The 6,202-nt window shown below is 45.7% G+C and overlaps 1 non-coding gene across 1 annotated transcript; it reads left to right on the top strand.

Moving 5' to 3' along the window:
- The first annotated feature begins 5,265 nt into the window (after window positions 1–5,265).
- Window positions 5,266–5,338, top strand: trnav-aac (transfer RNA valine (anticodon AAC)). The gene has a single exon. It is a non-coding gene; the product is annotated as a tRNA-Val (tRNA).
- The last annotated feature ends 864 nt before the right edge of the window (window positions 5,339–6,202 follow it).

Here is a 6,202-nt window from a genome sequence, read left to right on the forward strand (position 1 = left end):
GGATTTTGAAGCGGGGAGTTTTCGTGTATGAGGAGACTCCAATCCACAATACAATACAGGAAGCATCCCCGCGAGCAGCTGGTGTTCAGAGTCGGCCAGCACTAAAATTTACAGAGTTCAACACTTCACCTTTCCGTTTCCAGGAGCTGGTTATTCTCCAGCGTAATTGGCATCATTGAAAAATTAAGAAAATCATGTGAAATTGTTCACAAAATATAGATAAAGATGCTGTCAGGGGGGCACAGTTTGGAATATAGGGCAAGTCTGAACGTGGGCATGACCTTAAGGAAGTTTCATAAAATGAGTACTTAAGTTTTTGTTTTCGGCCATGTGGGGTGAGTTGAAAGCTGGAGAGCATAGGTGTAAGGTGAGATGGGTAAAATATAAAAGGGATTGAGGCACCTTTCCCACACAGAAAGTTGTGCGGGATGGAATCAGCGACCAGAGGAAGTGGAGGAGGCTCGTACACTCAGAAGATTTCAAAGGCAACCGGATGAGTTTCTGGATAGGAAGGGTTTAGTGAGATAGGGGCCAGATGCTGGGAAATGGGAGTTTGTTTAAAATGCATTTCCAGACATTTCGAAGCATAAATGCTGTTCTGGGTGCAGTCCGGGGCAATAAGCCATAAACGGTTCCCAGATCCTTCAGCAGAACAATTCCAAACTGCGCTCCCAACATATGTTGAACAGGAAATTCGACGTTTCGGGCATAAGCCCTTCATCAGGAATCTAGTTCATGCCCGAAACGTCGAATTTCCTGTTCCTTGGATGCTGCCTGACCTGCTGCGCTTTAACCAGCAACACATTTTCAGCTCTGATCTCCAGCATCTACAGAACTCACTTTTTACTCCCAACATATCGTGGAAACTTAGTGTACCTCCACCTCCCGAAAAACTCTGAAATGAGGGAAAACAAAGAACCGAACATGAACGAGCCATGAAAATTGAAGATTCCCAAACACAGTTTCGATTACATTAGTTTGCTCGTCCGATCAACAATGTGGCAGTGCTTGCAGCTCACGTTTCCAGGACAGAAGTGAAGGAAATTAGAGAAATTTAAGACCATATGACATTGCAATTAACTGGAATTATTTTTCCATTCACTAGAACACCAAATAATGATAACTAAAGTCACTGCAGGATTTTGTTTCACACCAGCGATGAAATCCCAATCTCCGTTCGGCTTCAGTGGAAATAGTGAACAACACAACTTGGCCGGAACATGATGCAGCAGTGGAACCGCTTGAGGTTCGGGCTTTTCGTGTGGGAGGCGAATGTGATCACTCCAGCATGGACACTGGCACATTGGAGAGGGTGCATTCTCTCAAATCGAAGATACATTTGCTATAAGCAAAGTAAGATGGTCGGGTTGGAATTTAAACACTGAACATTAACACTGCAGTAAAACCAGCAAAGCACACAAATGGTGAAATTCGAACACAACCCTCATTAGAAATTTAAACACAACACAGTGCCTCCGACAACTCGGCCACAAGACAAGCCTCTGCAGTTGGGTTTTTTTTACACTTTCAATGGCGCGTCTACAAAACAACAGCATCAAAGTCCCGGGGAAAGAGTTCCAGATCCCTGCCCTGTTCGCACTGCTGCTGGGATCTGCCCAGCTACAATATCAATTTTGCAGCAGATAATGATACCGCTTCAATCCACACAAAAATCAATGGGAAGCTGATCTACCTTCTGAGACTCGTTTGAGCCACAAATCTAAGGTCTGTGCGAGAGAATGGAAATTCGATTCTGATTCAACGTGACATGACTGGGATTGCGATACTTGCCTTGGTAAATGATTGCACCTGTTGCTCGGTACAGAACAGTTTTCACGTTTACACGGAACATGAAACACACGGACTACAGGGAAAATGCACAAAGCCGAACAGATCGTGTTCCACATCAGACCGTGCAGCATACTTACGGCTTCGACGTCTGTTTTGAAGATTAAACGTCCCAAAGAATGTTCTCGACGTGAAAAGTGGAGGTAGCATTACTATCCAAGAAGGACAGATCACATTGTGAGGATGCACACACCTCGGTGCCAGTACGAGTTGGCGTTTTCCTTGTCTTTGACCTGAACCATGCGGCTTGCTGCAGAGATGTCTACACCTGTGCATGAACCAAACGGCGGCCAGCTGAGGTGGACACCAGTGTGGGAATGGATGGGAAGCGACTCAGAAAGTTTATGAAATTCTCTCCTCCTTATTAGAGATGCAGTTTCTGTTTACTTCAATCTAAAAGGCAGTTTCAGAGTGTATTAACAGATGTCAAAAGGTGATTCCGCCCCCCCTACAAACCAGAAGACGTCAAAGAGGTGCTAACTGTATCTGAGTGCTCTTTGTTCTCGATGCTAAACGTGAGACAGTCCGAGGGCATGAGTTATCAAGTAATCTCACAACCAATAGCAGGGCAATTCCAACCTACTCTTTCAAACATGCTGCAGCCTTAGAGCACCAGCACAGACATTTTGAGAAGCTCGGCACTTTCCCACACCACAGTTAATTTCCCGGGAACCAAACACATTTTCCATTTGCGTTGAACATCAACATAACGGGGATCAAACCAGCATTTCAACAAGCTGTTGGAGGTGACCAGCAGAAACGGCAGCAGCGGGACACAAAACCACGCCACTGTCGAAACGGTAACCTGGATGTAGCGCGATAGACTGCTCGATCACACTTTTCCGGCGTCAGCAATTGTCTGCTGCATAACAAAAGGTGCAAAGTCACATGGGGTGAGTTGGAAACTCGAGATCATAAGTTTAAGGTGAGTGATCTGAAATTGACAAAGGACCCGAGGCACATTTCTCACAGACAAGGTTGTGGGTGTATGGAATGAGCTACCAGAGGAAGTGGAGGAGGCTATGGCACTCAGAAAACTGCAATGGTAATCGGATGAGTTTCTGGATAGGATGGGTTCAGAGGGACTGAGGCCAAATGCTGGGGAACGGGACTTGCTTAATTTTGGCTATGTGGTGAGCATGGATGAGATACACAGAAATATCACTTTCCACGCGGTGTACCCCAATTGCGTTGTGTTGCTTACACCGGTTTTAAAGGATTAAGTTTTAGCAGAGTTTGCCGTCGCAGTCTGTAGCACAATCATTTAGTCTGTTCGACTGCTCACGGGAAAGGTAGTATTGTGAAACACTGCAGAAACGAACGACTTCCTTACTTTTGCTCCGACTGACCATACTTGGTGAAATTTTCCCAGATCCTCAGCTGAGGATATTTGCTGCTGGAAGTGACACAGTGATTGAAACGATGCTGCACGGTATAATGTGGAATACGGCCTGCTCAGCTTTGTGCATTTTCCCTGTAGTCCGGTGTGTTTCATGTTCCGTGTAAACGTGAAAGTTGTCCTGTTTCCAGCAATGGGTGAAATCATTCAGCAAAGCAAGAAGCGAAATTGCAGTCATGTCAAGCAGCTCATGGTGATTTGACCAAATCATTACCGAACATATATTCTCACGCAGTCAAAGATACATTTCTGGTTTAAAAGAGTCTGAGAAGATAGACTCAGCTTACCATTGATTTTTGTCTGGATTGATGGGCTTTCATGATCTGCTGCGAAATTGTCATTGTAGCTGGGCACATCCCAGCAGCTGTGCGAGTCGGAGTGGGACCATGGAACCCTTTTCATGTGACTTAGCATGTGTGGTTATGCAGGAGCACAATTCAAAATGCAAGAAAATGCGCGGCAGCGCTGTCTAGTAGTGTGGCCGAGCGGTCTAAGGCGCAGGATCCAGGTTCCTGTCCTGTAAGTGGCGAGTTCGAATCCCACCACTGCCATTTCAGCCGGTCAGCCGCAGCGCCGTTAAAATGCTGCTTTGATCCCCGCTGCGCTGATGTTCCAGGGAAATTTAGTGATGTCTCTCTGCTGTCATGATGGTGCTCGCCACCCCTGCAAAAAATCGCAAACAGCTCAGCGCTTGGTTTACGTTCCAGGCAAGTTGAGTTTTTACTGGAACCGAATGGAGACTGTTATTTCATCGCTGTTGTGAAACAAAGTCCTGCGCTGAGTCGATTCATCGTTATTTGGCTTTCTGGCGAATGGGAAATTCTTTCCACTGAATATGTTATTGAATTTCTCCCATTTCCTTCATTTCCGTCTTGGAGACACCGGAAGGGAAAGGTAATCTAATCGAGACTGTGATTGGTGAAATTCACTTTTTTATGGCCCATACTTATTATATTCTTTCTTTCTCTCTTTTCAGCATTGTCTGGGAAGTGGTGGTGCACTAAGGCTGCGGTATGTTTGAAAGAGTAGTTTGGAATTGCCCAGTTGTTAGTTGTGAGGTTACTTTATGCCTCATGCCCTCGGACTGTCTCACATTTAGCATTCATGCTTCGCTGTGTCTGAACATGCATTAGGTATGCCAGTTTTGTTTGTGTTCCGTGTTAAATGCTTTCTGTTTGCTATTCGCTCAATACATTACGAGTTAACAGGGGTTCTGAGGTAACTTGCAGCAGCAAAAATCCTCAACTGAGGATCTGGGAAAACTTCACGAAGTATGGTCAGTCACAGCAAAAGTAAGGAAGTCGTTCGTTTCTGCAGTGTTTCACAATACTACCTTTCCCGTGAGCAGTCGAACAGTCTAAATGATTGTGCTACAGACTGCGATGGCAAGCTCCGCTAAAAAGTAATCCTTTCAAACACAACGTTATTGGGGTACACCGCGTGGAAACAGATACTTTGGTGTATCTCATCCATGCTCACCACATATCCAAAGTTAAACAAGTCCCGTTCCCCAGCATTTGGCCTCAATCCCTCTGAACCCATTCTATCCAGAAACTCATCCGATTACCATTGCAGTTTTCTGAGTGCCATAGCCTCCTCCACTTCCTCTGGTAGCTCATTCCATACACGCACAACCTTGTGTGTGGGAAATGTGCCTCAGTTCCTTTGTCAATTTCAGAGCACTCACCTTAAACCTATGCTCCCGAGTTTCCAACTCACCCTAGCATGGGTAAAACAAGTAAATACTCAGTTCAAAACCCTTCCATAAAATCATGTCGCAGCCGTTATGCTGCCGGGAAAGTTGTCCCAGCCTATTCCACCTCACTCTACAGTCCGAACATTGACCACATCCTTGTCTATATTTTGTCACCAATTTCACGTTTGTTTTTTAAAAAATTTTCAAGATGTCAATTACCCTGGACAACAACGCGCTATTGGAAAAAGAAAGGTGAAACGTAGAATGGCTTCAACTTTCAGTGCTGGATGCCACAGAGCCGCAGCGCGGCTGGTATAGGCTTGTTTCTGTAGTGTAGTGGTCATCACATTCGCCTAACACGCGAACGGTCCCCAGTCCGAAACTGGGCAGAAACTGCTTTGTTCTTCAATTGCAGCCTTTTACACGGACAAGAACGCAGCTTTCTTGCTTGCTTTCCCATCTGCAAACCTGCCTTCGAAATCGCTCGAACAAATCTGCTCTCTTTGTGAAATGTAATGCAATTCCATTAAATTCGTTTGCAAAGCATTGTAAAGGTTTTCTCCAAGCTGGGTCTGATCATATGCCATTCTGTTTCAGAGTGTAGTTACCGCGTTCTGAATCTTCCACAAAAAGCAGTACCGCATTTGCATTCCTTGCGCAGGCGGGCCGGTTCAAAGACAGGGAAGAAGCTGATGAGCTGGTGTCACAGTGCACCACGGATTCCTCAACTGGTCTGTCTGACAAATGTACCCCAAAGTCGTCTCTGCAAGGCCTCATTTGGAAGCTGCCTGTCGTTATTCAACGTGCGAGAATTGGCAGCAGAGGTGCTGAATCATGGTTTGGATCAGTTCGCACGTTATAGTGACTCATTCAATCAGCAACAGCAATGAAAGAAATTACACTCTCAGAGGAACCTCTGGACTTGTGATTTCATAGCGTCGCTAGTATTAAGGTGAGCCCCGAGATCGAAGCCAAGTTGGAACTGAAACGGAGGAATTGACAGAGAGGCTACAGAATGACATCACAACCTTTTGGTTTTCTTTAAATCACTGACGAGCAGGAAAATGTAAACGGGAGGGCGAGTGGGAAAGTGAGGCAGTTGCAGCTCTGGTGAAACTCCTTCTTTGTGAGTCACTCAGCAACAAGAGTCGTGAAGGTGACTCATGCGGGAGAGCTCTTCACATCGAGAACAAAAAGCACTCAAGGGCAGTTAGCAGCTCTTCCGCAGTGGGGGTGGGGTGAGTAGGACCTTCTGTTAC

Source organism: Hemiscyllium ocellatum, unplaced genomic scaffold (assembly GCF_020745735.1).
Source record: "Hemiscyllium ocellatum isolate sHemOce1 unplaced genomic scaffold, sHemOce1.pat.X.cur. scaffold_427_pat_ctg1, whole genome shotgun sequence".
NCBI classification, from domain to species: domain Eukaryota; kingdom Metazoa; phylum Chordata; class Chondrichthyes; order Orectolobiformes; family Hemiscylliidae; genus Hemiscyllium; species Hemiscyllium ocellatum.